Source organism: Pelmatolapia mariae, linkage group LG3_W (assembly GCF_036321145.2).
Source record: "Pelmatolapia mariae isolate MD_Pm_ZW linkage group LG3_W, Pm_UMD_F_2, whole genome shotgun sequence".
NCBI lineage: Eukaryota > Metazoa > Chordata > Actinopteri > Cichliformes > Cichlidae > Pelmatolapia > Pelmatolapia mariae.
This window is the reverse complement of record NC_086229.1, coordinates 86830986-86853432: the sequence shown is the minus strand read 5'-3', so window position 1 is coordinate 86853432 and position 22447 is coordinate 86830986. Positions and strand designations below refer to the sequence as shown.

Below are 22447 nucleotides of genomic sequence, written 5' to 3'. Positions count from 1 at the left end.
GAGCTACTTGCGCATTCAGTGCAAGGAAGAGAGGCACGGGGGTTCCATTACACTCATTATCCCTCTTCATCACATTCGTGAGAGGTGGCTTTGCAGACGGGGTGTTCGTTTTAACTGGTATTTGTAGTACTGGCATCATGTGACACTTGAATGTCTCTTTCATTACGGGAAGATTTTGCCATAATTGGAGTTTAAAGCAAAGTCTTTAATTGGAATATTACAAGTATGTGTATTAATCTCGCCTGTAAAAGGTGCATGTGCACATGAACAGTAACACCGGTGACCCCACAGTGACCTTGATTGATCCAGCTGATTGAAAGTAATGCATTAACCTGATTATGTTTCTAAGCAGTCAGAGGACCATTATTAGGAGAAGGAAGTTGAAGATCTGTGTGTGTGTGTGTGTGTGTGTGTGTGTGTGTGTGTGTGTGTGTGTGTGTGTGTGTGTGTGTGACTGGAGGCTCTGGCAGGTATAATTACCTGTTGGTAAGGAAGGCTGAGTTCAGCTTTCTTTTTCTTTCCTATTACCTTCCCTGTCATTCCTCCTTCTTTTCTTTTGCTTCTTTTAAATCCTTCCACTACTTTTTCCTCTTCTTCTAATTTATCCCCCTGCATTTTTTTTAAACTCCCGGTCCAGTTCTTCCCCTGAACAGCCTTTCTCTCACCGCTCTTACTCTCTCTCTCACACATGTGCGGCGTTGCCTGTCTCTTTAACCTAGTTCCACACTGAACCCTGACCTCCTCTCACTTGTGTAACTTCTGTGATAACTGTGCTTTTGTGTGCCCCGCAATGTTTCTCGCTCCACTTCTTCTCAATGCGTGATTCAAAAGTCACAGCTGAGCACGCTGGAGTCACTCTTTTTTGTTTTTCTGGTAAGATTTAGCTTTCATGTTTGTAGCTTCATTAGCCTCATTCTGCATGTGTGATTGACTTTCTTTGTTTTAACTGTCCTGCAGACTTAAAAGAAATGTGTGTGAACTCAAAACTGTGGTTTGTCGCTCAGTGTTTATGAGGAGATCTGTGTCTCTGCGTGAGTGTGTCTGGAGGGCAGCGGGTACGCTGTGACCTTTATGGGTCTGTGTGTGTCTGTTTGCCCCCAGACTAGTAATATGATCTGCCTTGAAGTCTGGTCCTTCCTCCTTCCTTGCTCTGTCTGCACACTCCCTCACCTCCCTCCAATATCTTTTCTGTCCATTCACAGCCTTTTCCCATCTTTCATTAATCCTCCCCTCGCCTTTCCTTCATCTCAACCTTAACCTTGTAAATCTTTAGTCATTTAAAACCCTAAAACCCAATCGTCTACACCCCATCCGCTTGCATTTTGGCAGTTTTCTATCAGTCTCTCACACACACTGTGATCAGATGGCTTTGATTGCAGAGATCAGAGGAGAGAGAAGGAGGTAGCTGTGTGCATGCGTTTGGACATTATAATTGATTTTTTCTGTTGTTCTCTTTTGTTCGACTGGTGTTGGATGCATGGCGGCAAGCTGCACGTTTGCCTGCACTGTACTGCAGCGATACCATATAGTGTGGATTGTCGGCGTGTGGGTTGGGTGGGGCAGGGTGATGGAGGAGGTCATGAGACAGGCTGAGTCTGTCCCACAGGATTTCTATCAGGGATGTATAGAATTACATGCTTCACTGTGTGTGTGCTTGGGCTTCTCTCTGCATGTTTTTCCTCTCTGTGCCGAAGGTAGCAGAGCTGCAAATAGGAAATAAAAACCTGTGACCTTAAATGCATTCAGATGTATAGAAAATCCTCAGGTCATAAGTTCAAGTGGCTTTGGGAGTTCAGAATCCTTTAATAAGAGATGGCTAACAAATTAAAAACTCCTACACTCATCCGCTGATGGGCATAGGCCGACGTGTAGGTGGTTTTAATATACTGTGTTTCCCTTCTTACGGAGGGTTTAAGGCTAAACAAGCCCTCCGCCCTCCCGCTGAGTGCCAAATATTCTCCCACAAATTTTTTCTGTCTGCTCTCTTCAGTTTCAGGCTCAGGCGACTCTTCCTATCAAATTCCTGCTTTTAACGCTTCCTGGGTGCAGCAGTGTGGTGTTTGAGCGGTGGTGTCCGCTGCATGTGTCCTGTGCTCTGTGGCCATATGGTAGCTACATTAGCCCACATTGTAAACACAGCTGGCTGCCTCCTGTGGCTGCTCGGGTGAACAGCAGTCTGCCTGCAGATATGGAAAGCTCTAATAGGAGGATCACATACACAGCTGCTGTATTAATATGGCTATCGGGCAGACTGGGATTCAGGGCTGTATTTGTGAGGTAGATTAGCATTACTATTGCCGCCTGATATCTGTTATTGACATTCAGCTAGTCATTCAAAGTCGCTACTCAGGTTTCAACCACTATTGGCGATTGATGAGTAAAATACTGTGGAGTGTTTTCCAAATATTGCCGGACATTCAAAACTGCGTGGACTGAAAAATATGCTTAAATTATAAGTCACAGATGGTGGATTCTGTAAACTTAGTGCGCTCTATTTCTGGGTTTCTTTTAACAAAGGGTAACATATATATGGCAGTCTGAGTCAGCGACACAAAGGGAGAGATAAGAAAGAAAAGAGAGCTGGGGACTGAACACTGCACATCATAAATAAAATGTCAGAAACACTAGTGCATGCTAGCCATTGCTCAGGGTAGCGTGAAATCTGCTCTCGCCCCCTCCTTTCTTATCTTCCCTCACTATCGCACTCCCTCTCTCACTCTTTGTGCATATGTGTGTGCATGTGCGCGGGGTAATTGAGGTGTGTGACCTTGCTGTAGGCCTGGCAGGTGTACGGCAAGGGAAGAGACAAATAAGGGAGGGAGGGGGGGTGGAGGGTAAAGGGATGGATGGAAAACTGTGTCACTGTGCCTGCCCGCTTGTGCATAAATGCATGTGCTTGACATATATGTTGTGTAGTGGAAAGAAAAGCCAGTAATTGTGTGTTTGTGTGGGTGGAAACACACATTCTTCAGCTGTAAGGTCCTTTGCATGCGACTTGGAAATGAGTTCATGTGCACGGGTGTGTGGGCGTATGTTATTGTGCAGACGAGACGGCATATATAATTTTCTATAGGCTGCAGTCTGTGCTTTGCATTGAGGTGGCTGCATTTTTTTAAGCATCCCTGTCAAATTGGAATATGTCGCTATAATTAGTCTAAAATAAGTAGGCAAATGGAGGAGATGATTGACAGCTTTTGTTTTTCAGAATTTATATTACTATCATTAAGACTACATTTCCTATACACCCAGTCGCTTCCTGCCACAAAGATGTGGATGAATGTTGTTTATTCTGACATCCTGTCTCTCCCTGTTGAAAGTGAACACTATGTTTTTTACCATCATTAATACACTTTCCTCTCACTCTCTAACCTGGTGACACACATTATGAAAAATGTTACAGTCACAATCGCTGACAGAACAAAATCAGTAATGTTAGTGTTAACCATCCTCATAACACAAACCTAAACATAATTTGATTATTTTGGAGCCTGTTGGTCAAATTTCATATTAATACAGAAAAGAAATTATTTAAAAAGTTGGCAACTTGGTTTAAAAAAATCCTTTCATGGTTTGTATTCGGTGCTTTCAGATATGTTCTTCCCTTGTTGTTGGGCAGCGTAAAGGCACGCACGTGTGATGACATGTATGACAGACGGTGCTTTACATTAACATTCACACTTGGAGTCTGACATGTCAGGAGAATCAAGTCAGACGACTGGATGGAGTCTTCCTTTCTGACATGCAGCAGACAAGCAGGAAATACTTCCTGTCGGCCACGTTTTCACTCGTGGAAGTTCTGCTTGGCTCGTCTGAGTGGAGCGTGCAGGACTCGGGACGCACGACAACCACTCACTAGCTGTAAACCATTACCAGTACCGTTGTATCTGAAACAAAGTAAAATATTGTGCTAAATAGCTCTCATTCTCATGCGCACCTACGTTGTGCAACACCTGTGTTTGAAAATGACCAGCAGCTGGCAGAACCTCGCCCCGACGTCTCGGTTTCACAGTTGCAGCAGTAACAGGTGCTTCAAATTTCGTGTAAAACATTAATTCAGATCTCTCATACTCAAACATTATAAGCTCTGATTATTTGGTGCTTCTGCCTTTTTTCTTGTTGTTGGTTTTCATCTCTATACTATACCTGCCATCATCTTCTCCTCACCATCGAGTGGAAACAGTACAGTGGCACTGAGCTCTCACAGATACTCATCGCCTCTTCTTCTTCCTCCCCTCCTCTCTCACTCAGTACCCTCCTCCCCCCACCCACTGCTCTCTGCACAGTAGCTCAGTGCATCTGTGTCATGTCACTGGGTTCTGGCGTCCCAGAGTAACCCCCCTCGCCCCCACCCTCCCATACCAGTGCAATCTCTCTCACTGTCCCCCTCTCTCTCTCTCTGTCCTTGTGTGGCTCAGAGTGTCATCCCTGATCTCTTCATCTTCTCTCTCCCTCCAGCCTCACTCCTCGCCTCTCTGCTTTTTCCTAAAGAAGTCTCCTCCTCCTCCTCTCTCTGTCATCCTCTCTTTCTCTATATTTAATGTGTGTCACTCTTTTAATCTCTTCCTCTCCCCTTAGCCCGTCATGCAGCACAAACATAGAGAGCATACACATCACTGCTCTCTCTCTCTCTCTCTCTCTCTCTCTCTGTCCTTCTCTCTTGCTCATGAAGCATACACAAACATAAAACTGTCTCGGTGCATACATTAATAGATCCAAGCTCCTTAGCTGACTGCTGCATGCATAATCTATCGGCTCATACAGATTGTGAACAGTGCACTTGTGAAGCTGTGCGTGTGGGGGTGTTTGAGGCCCTAGGCTCCTCCCTCCAGAGAGAGCGAGGGAGGGAGCGAGACAGGTGTGGACCAGATTGAGTTCCGCCTCATTTCCTCTGCCCTGTGCAGCTGGTCAAGGACACACATTTAGACACACAAACACAGACGGTTTCGCACAAGCGCGCGTTCGTTATAAGAACAGGGGACACGCACGCTGCACGCTACCTCAAGAAAAGATGGAGAAGGCTCAGCCGCAGAGTTAGCCTGAGCGAAGCGTGCGCGCTGGGAGTGTTCACGAGGCCATCTGCACTTGAATTCCTGTGGAAGAGGATTACAGCAATGATTACAGCCCGACTGGTCGAGCATTTCCATGGTGACACTGACAGCCCATTGCAAAGTCACTGCATTTCATATTCACAGTGTATCTATGCAGTGCTACACCAACCATTATTTATAGCTGTCTTTGGTTATTTATGGCGACGTGACAGTGCTCGATGGCAGTCCCTTTATCATGCTAGTGTTAACAGTGGAGGGACATTATGATGGTGACGCTCTGATGAAAATGCACGCTTAACAACACTCGCCGCTGACTTCAGCAGGTCGATCCCAGTGCACAGTTTTATGGGACTCGGGAGAGATGATCATTTACCATTAAAAAAAATGATCCCGCTCCAACATCATTCCCAAATGTCATTTTTCACTTTTACTTCAGGCAGTTATATGTTTTAAGTGCTGCTGACTAAGAGTCAGCTCGTACATTAACAAAATTACAAAAAATCTCAAGTTTCTGGAAACTCCTCAGCTAATCACTGACCTGACTGCGGTGGCACTGACTGCTATTCCAAGGCTTCAGGAGCAGGCGGTGTAGCCAGCGAATATCTGGGTCATTGTTTGCAAATGCAGAGCATTTTAAAAAGCTGATAAAAAATGTAGAGTTTATCATCTGATGTTTTCCTAAAGGACCGTTTACCTGCATGCAAACAAAACCTGCTTAAACGTGATTTTTCAGTAGGCTGCAAATAGAAAACAGAACACTAACGGTACCAAAAACCTTGTCCCTTGTCTATCCAGATATCTATTATTCTTTGTCTTTACTACGTTGGGGATATTACACAGTGATGTGTGACAGGTAAACCTGAAAAGGACGACCACTTAGGTGCACGTGCACCTTTTGTCTCTGGCGTCTGTATTTGAAGCTCTTTTGTGTGACATTTCTTGGTGACTACAGATGAAATTCTGTGTGTGTGTGTCTGTCTGTCTGTGTGTCTGCATGTGTGCGCCTGCCTGCTGTGGCGCCTGACCAAGACAGGAAGCAAGGGGTCACTGTGTCTGGAGGAAAGCCAAGCAAGCCTCTGTCCCATTTAAATACCCAGACACTGATAATTTGCCTTTAAGAATGCAGCCTTTAGAAGGAGACAAAGAGGAGTGGGAGTTCTGGCGTATACCTTATCGGGCTGTATGTTTACATGCTGGATAAAGGAGTTGACTGCTTGTCATATTGCAACTACAATATTGAGAGATTTGTGTGTGTAGGTGAGTGTGTGTGTGTGGTCCTGTGAAGATTGCACAAGCCACCATGTGGGGATCACATGTGCCACAGTTGGATAAAGAAGTCTTTGTGAGCAGAAGCGTTGCTGATGTCAGACACATTCACTCACGTGCACACACTGACCTTATATACATGCAGTATACATAGTAACCTATGCAAACACACTCTCCTGCTCCTTCATATTATTTACCATTCCTGCCTTTCAGTCTACTCCTAAAACTACACAGTTTGGCTGGTTGCAAAATGTTTTTTATTGCATTGCTATGAAATCATTATGGTTGAGAGCGAACACACGCACAGCAGCGTGTTTATAAAGACCTGAGTCAGTCTTTTTGGTATGTGACGGTTAAGTTAAATGTTATTGAGCAACTGGATAGTACAGTTTAGCACCTCTGCTCAAGTATGTGGGCTTGGCAGGGCTTGCCTGACAGCTCTCCAGCTTTGCCTCAAACCTATATTAAAACAGCTCAGGAGAGCATAAGAGTGCGTCCAGAGCTAATGTTTACGACCTTATAGTCACATACATCATCCATGTAATCGAAGTAACATAAATGTCATAATCTGATTGGATGTCGCATGCTTTCCAGTTTGTGCTGCTGCTCACTTCAGTGTACCAGCTACACCTTACACTTTAAATGGACTTGAAGACTGTTTAACAGGAATGACTATTTGTCCTTGGTGCCTGCAGCTGTTGATAAAAATTGCCAATCTTGTAACACACACAGAGGTGTCGTTGCCATAACTAATTTGAATCATTTACCACTTTCATCAAAGACATCCTTTTCTTTTCTTCTCCTTCTGCAGTTTTTTATTTTGTTGGGACGCCACGGGCCACATTTCTCAGACGGTGTGTTTCTCAGTTTGAAGCGAGTTTAAACACGCCATCTGCCTGCTCCTCTCCATTTTAGTACTGTTGTTGTTGTTGAGCTACCAGAAGTGTGTCAGTACGCGCACTTAGGTATTCAGGGACTGCAGGTGCATTGCCAAACACAGTGAAACGGTGGAATGTCATAATGTTCAGTGATCGGCACAACCAACCTCTTCATCCCTGTGATACCCCTGTTTAGTGAGAGCTGTAGAGTATAGCCTGTGCGCACAACCTGTGAATTACAGAGGTGGTTTGTAGGCAGCTGACTAGAGAACAGTTTCAAAACACACAGAAAAGTACTGATGAGCTGATGCAACCTTGAATAGCTGTGAATGTAACAGTTAGTTTTATTAAATCTCCACATTTAATGTCCTTTTATCCTTATTACGCCCCACTGTAGCCCCTAATCTCTTTGCAGTGGCAAGAGTGTTCAGCTGTTGTTAATTGACCACACCTGGTAGGAAGGCACACTAGTCTTTGTCTTAGTGGTACCAGCTATTTTAGCTAACTTATTATGTAATTTCAAATAAAACCTCTTCTTTGTGAAATTCTGGTGTTAGTCTCTATATTTATGTTGCGGCTTTTGAGCCGGGTCGTAACATAAATGGGGGCTCGTCCGGGATTTGGACCTCTTGCACTGTACTTCTCTTAGTTTTTACTATTCTTTTAGGTTTGGGAGATCAAGGACCAGGTTTGTCGTAACAATCCTTTTTTCCCAGTTGCAGCAGTAGGCAACCCACTAATTTCTTACTCCTGCTTAGCCCCAAACATCTCAAGGGCGGGTGTTTATTTTCGGATCTTTGTGTCCGCCCTTATGTATGTGGGATTCTGAGTTTTTCTTTTTTTTCTGAGATAAACTTGACGAGTCAGGTTTTCAGGGCTTATCAGCAAAGCTGTGTTTTATTTTGAAGGACTGACGTCATAAGACTGTGCCGGCGTCAGAGTTTGCACTTTGAATGCCGTCTACAGCTGTGAGGGACACGCTCTGCTTGGCTGCTCTGGTGTGGTTTGGGTGTGTGTGTGTGTGTGTGTGTGTGTGTGTGTGTGTGTGTGTGTGTGTGTGTGTGTGTGTGTGTGTGTGTGTGTGTGTGTGTGAAAGAGAGGGAGAGAAGAAAAAGAAGGACAGTGAGGGTAAAAAAAAGGCCCAGTGTTAAAAGGGTTATATTCATCAAACACCAATTTGCACATGCTTGCTCAAACTGCTCACAAAAACACAGACTCTCTTTCAGTCTTTCTCTCTTTCTCTCACACACACACACACACACACACACACACACACACACACACACACACACACACACACACACACAAGTAATTGCACTCTTCACAGGTCTTAATTTTGGCAGCAGCCACAGTCAGGCTGCCTTCATTAGCGTCTGTCTAGACACAATTTATTACCAACTGTTCATTCTTGTTCTTTCGCCTTCTCTCCGCGTTTGTCTCGCTGCTGCTGGATATTCAGACGGTCTCCGGGTGTGTGTCTGCGAGTGTGGTGAGGCTCTAGTCGGCGAATCTGTCTGTCACCCCTTCTTCATGTGGGTGTCATTTTCCTGCTTTGTCCTCAAAGAGGAAGTCAGACTGTCTGCCTTGTCTGTCACTTCTATCCACCCGTGTGGGAGTCAGAGTGGGTGTGATGGTTTGTGAGCCAGGCTCGGTTTTTGACCATGACCTTTTACTAAAGCCGTATGGTAGAAGTTCACCGAGCCAAACATCCCCTAACCGCAGCCAACCTGACACTCCTCCTCACTCTCTGTGGCTCTGCCAGCTCTGGCCTCGCAAACAGGCAAATGAAACAGAAAACAGACTTAATGGCTCTGTTGTCTATGCACACAGAAAGCCGGTTCATTGGCTAGAACAGGTCTCTCCACACCAACTCAGTATAGAAGACTGAGTCTGAAAGTTTTGACCTACCAACTGAATCAGAAAAAAACCCACTGTGACGTACGTTCCTCACTGTAGCTTGTTAACCAGCCAGTGTGAACAATACAACTCCACTGCAAATTATCCTTATCTACCCGTATCCTGATCTTCACGCACGCACACTCAGGATGTGGTGTGACAACATTCCAGGAGATATGAAGTTGTTCACAGAACAATATGTTCTTGCTTATGATTAGCTCTTTGATGTGTGTGTGTGCCAATCAGGGCTGACTTTATAGGATTTGCCCACATGCTGGTGGCTTTGCTAAAGGTCATTTTAAGGATATGACCCAAGCTTCTTTTTTGAAACGCACAACAACGAGAAGCACAGCGAGCAAATGGCTGTAGAGAGACGCACAGCAGACAGGCAATCTAGACGGAAAGACACTGGTAAAGATAACCCTGTCATTTAGCACCACTCCTGCAGCAACCTGCTGTTTTATGTGTGTGTGTGTGTGGGTATGGGTATGAAGCTTGCTGCCCTAACTTGAAAAGCCCTCTGATTCACGGGTGACTAAGGACTGGAGCAACTCCAGCAAGGCTACTATACTCACGCCATACAGGCTCGCACATGCTGAGGGTTGTGTGTGTGTGTTTGCCAGTAGGTGAATGTGCTAGTGTGGTTAATGTGATTATGCTGTGTGCAAAGTCGATAGGTACTGCATAAAGTAGGAAGAAATGCAGGTATCAGCTTGTGCACACGTGGATTTGCAGGAACTGGACAAGTGTGTTTTTACTTTATTGCACTTAATTGCATGTATATGGATAGAAATGTGTGTGTATGTGGGTGTGTGGACATTGTAAACATACTGTATATGTGTGTTTTGCAGGTGGAACACTTAGATGTGCAGCCTTTTAACCTGATGTTTCTAAGACGAGAGCTCTTTAGACAGTTTTTAGAAAGGTGCTGTTTGCTCAGTGACCTAATGATTGTTTTCTCATTGGTTTTCCACCATCTGACCTCATGTTTGGATTGGACCATTTTTGTAGCATCTATATTTCATGTCAGAACTGTTCTGATGCTTGCTCAGATTCTGGATCTGGTCACCTAAAATAATAAAAATGCTAAATGCCTGATTAACTTACTCAGCAAATTTGTCTTTTTGCTGTTTCATCTCTTCGCTGCACCATTAGCAGCATGCTTCCACTGTGCCTCTTGTCTTGAAGCACAGTGCTGTGTTGGTGTTGAGGCCAGACACTAACCTCTCTCCCTACCTATGCCTGTCAAACCAGCCCTGCTTCATTTCCTTTCTCACCTTGTCTCCCTCAACCTGTCTTTGTTTTTTTCCTTCTATTTTCTCTCGTCTTGACTAGAGGCCATTTACTCGATCTCCTGCCACCCTCCCGTGCCCATCTGTGTCTTCATCTCTGTTGCTCTTTGCCTCTGAGCAAAATCTGTTGCTTCACCCCTCTGCCTCTGTCTCTCTTCTCTGTGCTGGTTAATGTCAAAGGAAGATACTCCCACTGGTTAACCTTTACAGACAAAAGATAAGCATCACTTTCTAGCCCGCTCTATCTCTCACTCTATCTCTTGCAACTTCGCCTGTTTTCTTTCACTTTGTGTCAGACTTAATCTGTCATCGTTTCAATTTAAATATGTTGATTAACTGTGCGCTTTACTCCTTTTTGTTATTTTGTCTTGCCTCCTTCCTGTCTTTAATCATCTCTTTCTCACATCTGCCCCCTCTTCCCCCTCACATGTAATATCGGTACAAAATCAAATGATTATATGAAAGGTTGTGACATTTTTTGTATATGTCATGAAAGACAACCTATTCTTGCAACTATTCAGCCTGCAAGTCAATCACGCTTTCACCTCCTCTTGTGTTGTTTTTAAAGGTGGCACTACTAAAAAAACAAACAAATTGTTGCTGATCCACCCACACACACACACACACACACACACACACACACACACAGAGCTGTTCCACCTTTACACTGGAGCCAGCTGTGGCTCCTGAGGGGAGTTCGCCCTTTGACCTTGAGTTCAAAAGTTTGGGGGCCTTAGCCACCAGCCTGCAAGATCAGGCTGAGCCAGCTCTTTTTTGCTTCATATTCGCACAGCTGTGACAAACACACACACACATATACAAGCTGCTCTAGGCAATGTATACTACGTCGGTTGAGCGTGGACGTGCTGAGCAGGGAAACATATGGAAGCTGAAATGTGTGGGCGTGTTCTGTGTTGCAGCCCTGCAGGTAGAATATCAGAGTGTGAGGAAGGAAGACAGCAAAGGTGGAGAAAGAAAGAAGATCAAAAAGTGAGATTTATTGGACTGTAAGTTTTTTGCACACATTGATCAACAAAACAGCGGAAAAAATGCATATCCATACATATGTGTGGTCCTTACTGAAGGAAAGAAGATGCAGTGTTTTTTGTCTGGAAGTCAAAGGTCAAATGTTAAGGAGAAAAAAGGGTGGGGGCGAGAGCAGGCAAGGTAAGATATGAGTAAGAGGACTAGTGAGGCGCTGACATTTAGCTCGCAACTATCAACCATCGTCGACAGCCATTTGTTAAAAGAGGGGTTATTTGGTCCGTTTTGTGGATCTGAGTATACAAAAAAGACAGAATGTGTGCGTTGTGTACAGTCATGCCTGTTTAGTGTTTGAGAACATTGCAGGTGCTCTGTGTTCTCAGGGTGTATGTGGAGGTGTGTGTGTGTGTGCTGGGGGTGGGGAGGTGCACCAGAGTGCCACCTGTTCTCAGTCATGTGGCCCAGCAGTGACACTGTGAATCACTGAACAGGCGGCACATGAGGAACACACACACAGATGGCCACAGCGCTGGTCCGGGCCCTGCTGTGCATTTTGGCTGACACTCTCACACTGTGGTTTATCAGCCGCACCGAATGACACATCGACACGATGACCACAGAACATTCAGCAAACGTCACGCGTGCATAATTAAGACAGGTGCAGAGACTAAAGAGTGAGCCCTGTGAGTTTGCCTTGAGCAGGAGAACAGTGTTCATTTTTCCAGTTCTTCGACTAAAGAGCTGATGAAATGATGACCGCTGATTCAACTCACACTGGAATGTCACATGTGTTTAACCTAGTTTTGACAGTAGGTGAAAATAGAATCACATTGCTGCTCTTGGGGGGAAGACTAAATTCATTTTGGGAGTAAAGTCTTAAAATGACAGTGATTTATTTATTTATTTGTCAAAATTCTCTTTTGAGTAAATGAAGTGTCCAGCTCCGTATTCCTGATAACATTATTAATGTTGACACCAGACTGACTCGTGGTCCCCCGGTTGTGGTTTCAGGAGCTGAGAGGTGTCATGGTGTCCGGTGGATGCTAAGAAAGAGGGACTACATCACCTCTGATCTCAAGGTAGGACTCTTTAAGCATATACTTTCTTCTCTGATCCACAGTTTCTAACTTGGTGCCAATTTTCACATAACCAAGCAGTACTAAGTCCAGTACTGTGCAAAAGTCTTGAGCCACCCCGCATTTCTTCATACTTTGCTTCCTAGGAGCCAGGCTCTGTTTTCATTTCTGAAGTGGTCTTGTACAATAGCTTTCCATGCTTTCTGAAGATCGTTCAGTTTACATATATATATATATATATATATATATATATATGTGTGTGTGTAAGCCACTTAACACTAAACTATGAATCATTTAAGAAAATAAAAAGAAAATAAAAATGCACCTTTTCTTTCGTTGACTTCCCAAACAAAGTAAAACATAAGATAAAAATTATATTTTCGCACCAACAAGGTGATATTAAAACAGCTATTAGCCAGAAACTGGGGATATATCAACTTGGTGTGCAGTGTTTCTTTGACAAATTTGACAAGCAGAGGACAAACGGACAAGTGGCAGGCCTAAAACAGCATCTTAAAGTCATGCCTGTAAGAAACAAAGACAAATCCTGACAAGAGGACCTCAGAGATGCATGTGGCCCTTTATCTGATCCATCTAATATTCACTGAAGCCTCATCAAAAATGGTGTCAGGGGAAAAGTGGCTGCCAAGAAGCCATTCTTTGTGACCATGGACGAAGGAAGGGAAACAGGAAGAAAGGGCTGAGTTATGCAAAATTACACAAGAACTGGATTGAAAAGTGGCAACAGGTGTTATGAACTGAAGAATCCAAGTTTGGCCAGAGAAGTGGTACGACATTGAGTGCAAACAGCCATCTGTAAAACACGGTGGAGGCTCTGTCATGTTTTGGATTTGCATTTCAGCCTGCGGTGTTGGGGATCTTGTCAAAATCGATGGAATTGTAAACACAGAAAAGAACCATCAGATTTTGATCCACCATCCAAAGCAATATGAAAACTGTGTGACTGAAAAGGGCTTCATTTTTCAGCATGGCAGTGATCCACAAAACACTCCCAATGCAGTAAAAGTATACCCGAATAGAAAAGCAGATGTTTTTAGAAGCAGTGTGGGATCATGTTGACACAGAACAGAACAAAATCAGAATCACTTTTGTTGCCAAGTTTTAAATAAATTTAAAGAAATGAAGGGTGGCTCAAGACTTTTTCACAATGTTGTATAATATACTACAGCTATCCTTCATAAACTGTACTCTGCTTTGTGACCTCTCAGTTATACTGAGCATTTAACTGACTTTACCCAGTTATGTAACAGATAAAGGCTATAAAAAATTAGGGTATGTAGGTGAGGCAGGTAGAGGAGTAGGTCGATGTGTGAAAGGAGTGAGTAAGAGAGCAGTAGGAGTGCACATTACACACACACACACACGCAATCATTAATTATGAAGGAGGTGAGTTGCAAAGTCACGGGTGTCAGTGGATTACTCCTCTTTTATGATTTCTCATACACGCAAACACCTTTTTATGCTTTTGAACTTTGTGTGTGCCGTAAGTGCTGAACGTGCATGTTCTGTAAAAGTTGCTGACTCAGCCATTCAACTCATATCAAAACCACATTAGAGAGCGAGAGATCAATGATTTCGTTTTTCATTCTGTTAGCGATTAGCGAGGAAGCTGTGATTAGCAAAATTCACCGTATCTCATAGTTTCATTTACTGAAAACTTTTCCCAACCTCCAAAGCAGTTTGGGTTATGATGTAAATGTCGTATTGCTTTACACTATGTAACCTTCAACAAAACCTCCCCAGTTACTCCATGTTGTAATCACATTATAATGTCACTGCTGCTGCTGCAAGCTCATTTTTACACCGCTGGATGGTTGCTGTCTGGTTAAACTCAATGTTGTAGTGCAGTGTGTGTTTGCAAAGTTATCTGCAGGGACATGTGACTTAGCCTTAGTCTCCATGATAGGAAATTGACTAGTTGGGACAATCTGCTGAAAATGTATTCCTTTACATGCGCTCCTAACTTTGTAAGCTCCTTTACTTTTCACTGAGTATAACTTTGGGGGGAGGGTGAGTATATTAAGCACGACTGGAGTCCTTAGCTTATCATAGCACCACAGTTGGGATTAGCTGGTTGTTTGGGGAACTAAAGGAAAAGCCGGGGCTCCCTATCAGTCGCTCTCTCCTCGAGTAAAGGCCCTAATTATCAGGGCTGCAGCGCTCCATTCAGCCAGCTATATGTGGGTGTGCTTAGGCAGTCTCTCAGTCTGACTGCCTGTGTGGCTCTCTGTCTCCTCGCAGTGTGAGTGTGCGTGGAGGTGATTATTATAGTGTCTGTCGGTCTCTCACTGTACCCAAAGGCTGACTCACGTTATGCCACATGTACACACGGACATACACACGCACAGTCCCACACACAATCCTACATATCAGAGGCTGAAAAGTACCATCTGTACCAGGGACACAGTCTCCTACACCCATGCTCACACACCCTCACACACAGACACATAACTTCACTAGCTACTCTCAAACTTTCTTTCTAGACCCCGTCACTGTTATAAGCTGTTTATTTTTCAAACATGCTTGCATGCGTGTGGCTGGCATGACAAGAATTTGGGGTCTCACACCCATAAAGTAGGTGCTGTATATATTTGGAGTGTGAGAACTGCTCCGTCCCCATCCCTGATCTCTTTAATTACACACACAAAGTCTCACACACACACATGCACACATGCCTGCATTTCTTCCACACACATAAACACATGATTGTTAGCCTTGTACGAGAGCTGCAAAAACAGTGCTTTGCTTTTTTTTTCTTTATTGTCCCCTCCTACCACACACACACATGCACATTCGGGACCCCTGGGACAGGCTGTAATTCCTCAGCTTCCCTTGTTGTGGGAGAAGAAGTATGGGAATTCAGCTCATATATATTTAATCTTTTCAAACTCTTATTTTATGGGTGCATGTATGAGAGGAGCAGCTGGGGAAAACTGTGTTTGTGCAGGGGCAGTGTGTGTGGCACACTAAAGTCCCACCCGTGCCCACATCAATCAGCAGTCCTCTTCCTGTTCACTTTTGCAGGATGATGTTCTCTCGCCGCACTCACTCGAAACAAAACTTTAGACAGTAAACACACCGTAATAGAATAGAGTACTGTACTAATCTCACACTAGGAGCAATATGAGAAAGCAGACTCACCAGTCCAAAAAAACACAACAAAAAAAACCCCCAACAGCACAATATTTGCTTAAAGAGTAATGGCTGGAATTTATATGGTGCTTCTAGTCTTACTGACCATTCAGAGTGCTTTATCTAGCACACATCCATGGCCAACAGACTCCACACAGAGAGGCCCAGTCAGGGTTTGAACCAGGAACCTTCTTTCTGTAAGGCAACAGTGGCCACTGTGTGGCTGGACTTAAAGAGACATTTCTGTTGGGCTAAATAAATAACATTTAGTCAACTTTAACCACTGTGATTGTGAACAGATAATGTATAATTCACTACTCTGTGGTGGGTAATTTACAACTGGAGCAGTACAGGCCTTAGTAGCATCCAAAAGACATGCTAAAATGTGTTTTATCACATCAGATGTATAATTAATATGTAATTGGACATTATTCATGTGAACTTTGGTGTGGACCCTTACTGTTATTCTTGGTGCAGCCATTAATGCTTCCAAGCTCCTTGCACAGTACTGTACGTACCATAAACACAGGCTTTAAGAAAAACAATCCATCCATATATGCACCCTTCCTTCAAGTACCATAAAGACCCCCTCTGTGCTGTGTCCCTCCCCGTTTTCAACACAAAACACATTGTTGAACAGTCTTTGTCATTTCACAATAGACATCTAGATCCACCCGGTAGGACATGCAGCACATGCCATGCACTTACTTCACCGGGGGCTTGAATCTAGCGCACACTCTCTCTTCTTGTCACTTTTCACTGCGAGCTAATAAAAACAAAAATGCTTCCACTCATTTAATGTCGTGATAGGAAAAAGGAACAGGCAGCAGGAGACTGATATACTGTAAATTCCAGAAGTTTTCCTGACCTACATAAATTAGCCAACTTTACTTTAATTAATAAAAATATACTTTTCACTAGATTTTATGAGGTTACTGTTAATTGTACGGAGAAAATGTTTACTTTTTACTTATTGCTTCGAGTGACGTTAACATAAAGCAAAAGAGCTGAAGCAAAGGAAACAATTACATTGTTCCACCAGTAGGAGGAAACAGACTTGGCGCTACATTGTGTCAAGTCTGCCAAAAAGAAGAAGATGTCAATATCTGACCTCCCAAATCCGCTTCTGGATTGGTCAAAAATTCCCATAAACATATTCCTAAACTTTGTGGAAAGCCTTCCCAGAAGATTTGAAGCTGTTGTAGCTGCAAAGTGTGGGAGAATGGGATGCTCTCAAGTTCATATGCATGTGAAGGCAGACGAGCGAATACTGAAAGTTCATCCAAATCCGATGTTACATTCTGTGTTTGTCTTTGTTTCACGTGTCACATTCAGTGTAAGCAAAGTAACGGTCACCGAAATTTGTATCTTTGGCGTGATTTTATTGGACTTACCACTAAATACGAAACGAAGAATACGAAAAAGTTCTGCAGGGCTGGCTAGCACCAATTCAAGCACGTAAGAGTGCTTGAATTTTGCCCATTTTTATGGCTCTTTTTATCTTTTAAGAAACAGTAAGGTGAGTTATTAAACTTGCAATAAGTGTTTAAATTTGTTTCTCAGTGCAGCCGACAATATTTAATGATAAATAGCTTTTCCACAGTTAAACCGTTGATGGATAAATTCTGCCACATGAACATGTAGATGCATGTTTTGGCAGTAAAGTCTTGCTGTCCTTACCGAGGTCACTTACCAAGTGCCCCAAAACATATTTTATTTTTTGAATTTAAAGTGAAACGTTATCAAATTTGAAAGTTGTTTTCCATTTTGCTGAAGTTCACACAGTGAATGCAGTTTGGCCCTCCAGGTGTTACAGCAGGTGAACTCCATGCAAATACTGACAGTGTCAGCTACAGAGGCAACTCTACATGAAGCTTGTTACAGCCACACTGGCTGGTTAATGAATCATCATATTTGACTCTAAGGATTTAAATATCATTTGTAGATACATGGTTGTTTCTGTAAGTACTGACCTCTCTGTAGGATGTTCACTCATTATAATACTGAGCTTGCATGGCTGAAACTATTTCCTTGTTCCTATTTGGATGTCGATGAACTCGCCCTGTTTTGAGTCAGAGTTCTAAGAATCGAAATAGTACACAGTATAAGTTGTTTGGTTGCTTTTAAAGAGGCTTGTGAGAATGAAGAGGCCTGGGGTCTGTTAATGGTGCTGACTGTCACTGATGTAGCTGCGCCCATCTCGTCAAATCCTCTCCACCCTGATACAGACACGACTGACCGTATTTCTGAGAGAGATATTTTAATGGATGATCCCAAGAATCTCCCCAGAGTACTTTCTTGTTTGGGCTGTTAATGTTTTACCCTCAGACTGCCCTGAAGCTGTGAAAAACACTTTCATATTTATCTGAAGACTAACGCTTAGATTAAGACAGAAAAGAAGAGACTTCTGTCAAACCTGCACACTTTTAAAAGTACAAGTTTTTAGAACTTGAATGCAACTAAATAAACGTCTTAAAATCATCACATGTGAAACCAAATGATGATTTCTGACTTATTATGTGTGAACAGGGACAGCTTAGTAGTTTTCCTTCATTTGGGCATCATCTATATTATGTTATGAAAAAGTTTCACTTGTAACTTTAGGCCTTTTTTTAGGTCTTTTTTTTGAATTATTGATTTCTGAAGCACTCGAAAAAGCTGAGTAACAATTATTTACTATTTTAAGGCAATTGGTTGAGGTTAAGGCTTATTAATTAGAATTTACAGTGTAGCCTCGGCAATTTGCACCGAGGCTAGGAGTGGTTTCACAATGTTCAGATTTTATTGTTTGTTTATTGTTTGTCTGTCCTCTTTTTAGGATTGTTCCGACCATAAATAAACTGTGTGCGCGTGTATCCATAAGTCATCGTCTTAGCATCATCCATGACACACTCCCGTCCTCCCTGCGGCAACTAATTTTGCCTCCTGTTATCCTGCTGAGGCAGTGCTTTCTAAATATAACCTGTGTGTGTTTGTTGGGTTTGTGATGCATACTGTTGGTTGCACCAGTGTGGCTCTTTGGCATTATTATAGAGAACAGGATGGTTGCTTTGGCAAGGAATGGCTGGAACAAATGTTTCCGGCCTTGGAGAGACCCGTTTGTAGTTTTCAAAGTCTTGTTTGGCTACCTTTGAGCACATGGCATATAATTCTTGTACTGTCTGTGCACACAGTGAAATTACTGTCATCTAGTAGGCACGACCAAGAAATATATTAAACTCATAAGTCAAGGTTTTATATGTTGGCAAAGCCATGAGAACTATGTTTCAACAAATAAAAAATACAGTAGTTCTATATTATTGAGCCATAAAACACTCTGTACATCTAACATATCTATAAGCACCACATCAGGTCCATCCATCTGTACTGTCTTATACAGACCTTCCACTCTATAAACACACATTTATGCTATATTATGTAGCTATCTACAGCACAAACCTCACATCTCATAATGAAGACATTGACCACCTTCACTAAATAACTAAAAGCACAAGAGCATTCAGTCACTGGCCACTCAGTAGTTACACACATTCAACTGTATGCTAATGTGAATATCTAATCAGCCATTTATGGTCAAGATGACCTGATGAAGTAGATGGTTAAGAAATGCAATTGTTAGTGCCAGACAGGCTGCTCTGACTGCTTTACAAACTACCAATCTACCACATACCCAGTGAGCAGGGGCGGATCTAGAGGCGTATTTATATGAAATGTGTATACTTCATTTGAATCATTTTAACTATATGCAATACCTGCATATGTGGGTTTTTTAAAGGTGTTGATTTTGCCACCCCATTTGATTTCCATGCCACCCTAAGGAAATTTCTCTACCTCCGCCCCTGCCAGTGAGCTGCACTTCTCTGTGTGAAAATTCCTCATTTGATGCCTGAAATTAGAGGAGAATTGCCAGACTGCTTAGAGCTGACAGGAAGGCAACAATAAGTCACTTGCTACAAGCAAGGTGTGCAGAAGAGCATCTCTGAATGCACAACACATTGAATCTTGAAGCCGATGGCCTGCAGCAGCAGAAGACCACACTGAGTGCCACTCCTGTCAGCTGGAACAGGAAACTGAGGTTGCAGTTTGCAGCAGTTTTGAAGGAAAAAGAAGGGATCTAACCTGGTACAAGCAAGATGTAGAATATGGACACCTCCAGTGAATACGTCCATAAAATCTGAACCAAATACCATCAATTTAAAGTTTACTGAGCACTTATTGCATGTTTACCATCTTTGCAACTGTGTTATTAATAAATAGTGTATTCTAATCAGGTTGAGGGCAGGCTGCATCATTTTAGAGAACTGTTGAGTCTAACGTGACAGACTGTCTGTTCTCACTGTAACAATGTGCAAGTTGCCCAAAGAGAAGAAACCATTCTATCATTTCAGTAGTGGATCTGTGAGGCCAGTAGTTTTCTTATTATGGATGTACAAGAAATCCAAGTCAGAGGCAAAAATATACTCAGACTAAAACACTGCGATAGTCTCTGTCTTCCTGTGGGTAATATGAAGTGAGGGGCGCTTCCTCGTCCAGAAATAGACCGAGGCAGAGAAATAGCTGCTGGCTGTGCTGGAGTCCAAGCGCTGGTCACGAGTCTGCCTGAAGAAAAAAAAAACCCTCCAGAGTTAAAAATAAAAAGGTACAAAGAGAAATAAACGGGCCCGGTACCGGCAGTCGGATCTAACGCGAGCTTACCCTGGGATTCCGGGGGCGGGGATTGACGTCACGTTCTCTTTAAACACAGCTCAGCGCAATACGATCTCTGCCCGTCAGCTTCAGTGAGAGAGCTTCTTTGACGCGGAGAGAAACACGGAGAGCCGTGCGAGCGGAGCTGGGGCTTGACAGCAGAGACAGCCATCAGACACGGAGTAAAATATCTGAACGAGCCCATCACGGACACCGGAGACGCTCTCCTGCTGCCAGGAGGCTCAAGTTTCGGCTTTTTTTTTTGTTCTGTTTTTTATTGGGAAAGGAAACGACAGAGACCGACAGGGATTATAGGACTGTAGCTGCTCTGCCGGCTGCTCGAGTTTCTATGCACACTCGGAGCTCTAAACTTCCAAACACAGCGAGTGTAAAAGGCTGCTGTGACTGACAGCGAGGACCCGGATACTTCATTCATATTTCATTCAACAATTTATTTCCCTTCTGCTGCGACTGTTGGAAGCTCTGCTGTGACCGGTGAGTGCCGGGGCTGGTGGGAGGAGGAGGGGGGATTTAAAAGTCCAGGCGACTTTGTTTTGGTTGTGATGAGGGTGGGTTTTGGGGGGTGAAAAGAAAGTTTACTATGAAATGGCCTCGTGTAGCATCACTGGGAGATACCATAGCCGTGCTGTCATGTTCGGTTACTGATCGATCGATTGATTCGGAACAGTGAGCGCATTATCGGAACTGGCTGAGTGGAACCGTCGATCGTGTGTAATCGATGAGGTGGGGGAATTTCGCTGTGTTTTTCTCAACCGCAGGTGGCTCCCTTTAATCCCACGCGTGTAGGCTGGGTCTCACTTCGCCGAACTGTTTTCATCATATTCACGTTTGAGCGTCTTTACCGGACCCGGTTAATCATTCGGCGCACGTGGGCTTATTTCTGCTAAATTGGCGATAGGATGTGAATCTGCGGTTTGTTTGTTTTTTGTTTTTTTTGTACTTCACACGAAACCTAGTTCCCCAACTTTTGTCCTGAAGCTAGTCTGTGCGTGCCGACAGCTCCATCCACGGCAACGCGACCACGGTCCTAGTTCCGTTTCGCGTTGCCTTGAAAACTCATGATCATGCCGTGGCTGGAAAAGGGGAAGGGGAGTTAGAGGACAGAAAACTGCTTGTGTAATGAGATCTCACGCCATTGTGTGTCTGTGTGTAGGAGAGGGGGGTGGGCAGGATCACCGAGGTCGGCAGCCGTATAAAGTGAATGGATAGCTGCCTCCCCCAACCCCCAAAATCACCCTCCAGTCATAGTTACGCACACAAAGAGCTTGATTGAAAGGAAGTGATTTGCATCACCTCTGTTTTTTTTCTTCTTTTTTTGAGGGGATGGGTGCTGACCTTTAAGTCTGAGTTTCAGGGTCAGATAGTCCACTAAAGTCTCTCTGCGTCTGACCCGTGCGTATACGTGCGCCTTGGCCGCCTTACATCAAAATAACGACCCAGTTAACTCGTTTGGAGGAGTGGTTGTAAGCGTTTGAAGTATCATAATGAGCTATTGCATCACCACCCACAGACTTTACACACTTTTTTTTTTAGTCAGGAGAAGGCAGTTGGTGAGAATTTGTGGCTGGTCATGTCGCTCATTTGTCATTTTATTGCCCGCAATAAACGTGGGGAGATCAGAAAGAAGAGGAGCGTGCTGGCAGGGGATCGCTGAGAAAACAAAAACGAATCCCTTTGAAGGTTCACTTCCGATCGATCAGATTGATTGGCATGGAAACAGCGGCGTGTTTTGTCTCACCTTTTCATGTCGGGGTAGTAAAAGAAAGTTAAAGCTCCACCTCGCTTCTAACACGCCGTGCCGACTGTGCTGCTGCTTCAACGTAAGCCCCGCCCCTTTTCTCCAGCGATCTCAACAGGAGTGCGTGTGTATGTGTGAATGAACAATCGCCGCCCATTTTACTATGACTTGATGACGAACATGGACGATTGTTAAAGCGATATACACGCGTCAGGAAACAGACGTGACAGTGGAAAGAAAGCTGTTGGCTCAACAGCAGCGGTTGAGTCATTAAAACCTCAGTAAGAAGAGCAAATTATTAGAGCTTTTCACCCAATCCCACCCACAGCACTCTCCTTTTTCTCCATACATAAACCTGATACAGATGTAACTAGTTCACTATGATTTTTTTCTTTTGTACATGTGCCTG

The 22447-nt window shown here is 43.6% G+C and overlaps 1 protein-coding gene across 2 annotated transcripts in view; it reads left to right on the top strand.

Moving 5' to 3' along the window:
• Positions 1 to 22447, top strand: part of kdm6ba (lysine (K)-specific demethylase 6B, a) — a 47900-nt gene that overhangs the window by 5360 nt on the left and 20093 nt on the right. The window contains exon 2 of one of the 2 annotated variants that reach the window (XM_063470200.1): positions 12376 to 12443. The gene's annotated coding sequence lies outside the window, so the exon portion shown is untranslated. Of the gene's footprint in view, positions 1 to 12375; positions 12444 to 20356; positions 20775 to 22447 lie in introns of those variants that run through there. The other variant, XM_063470201.1, reaches the window with a different exon arrangement.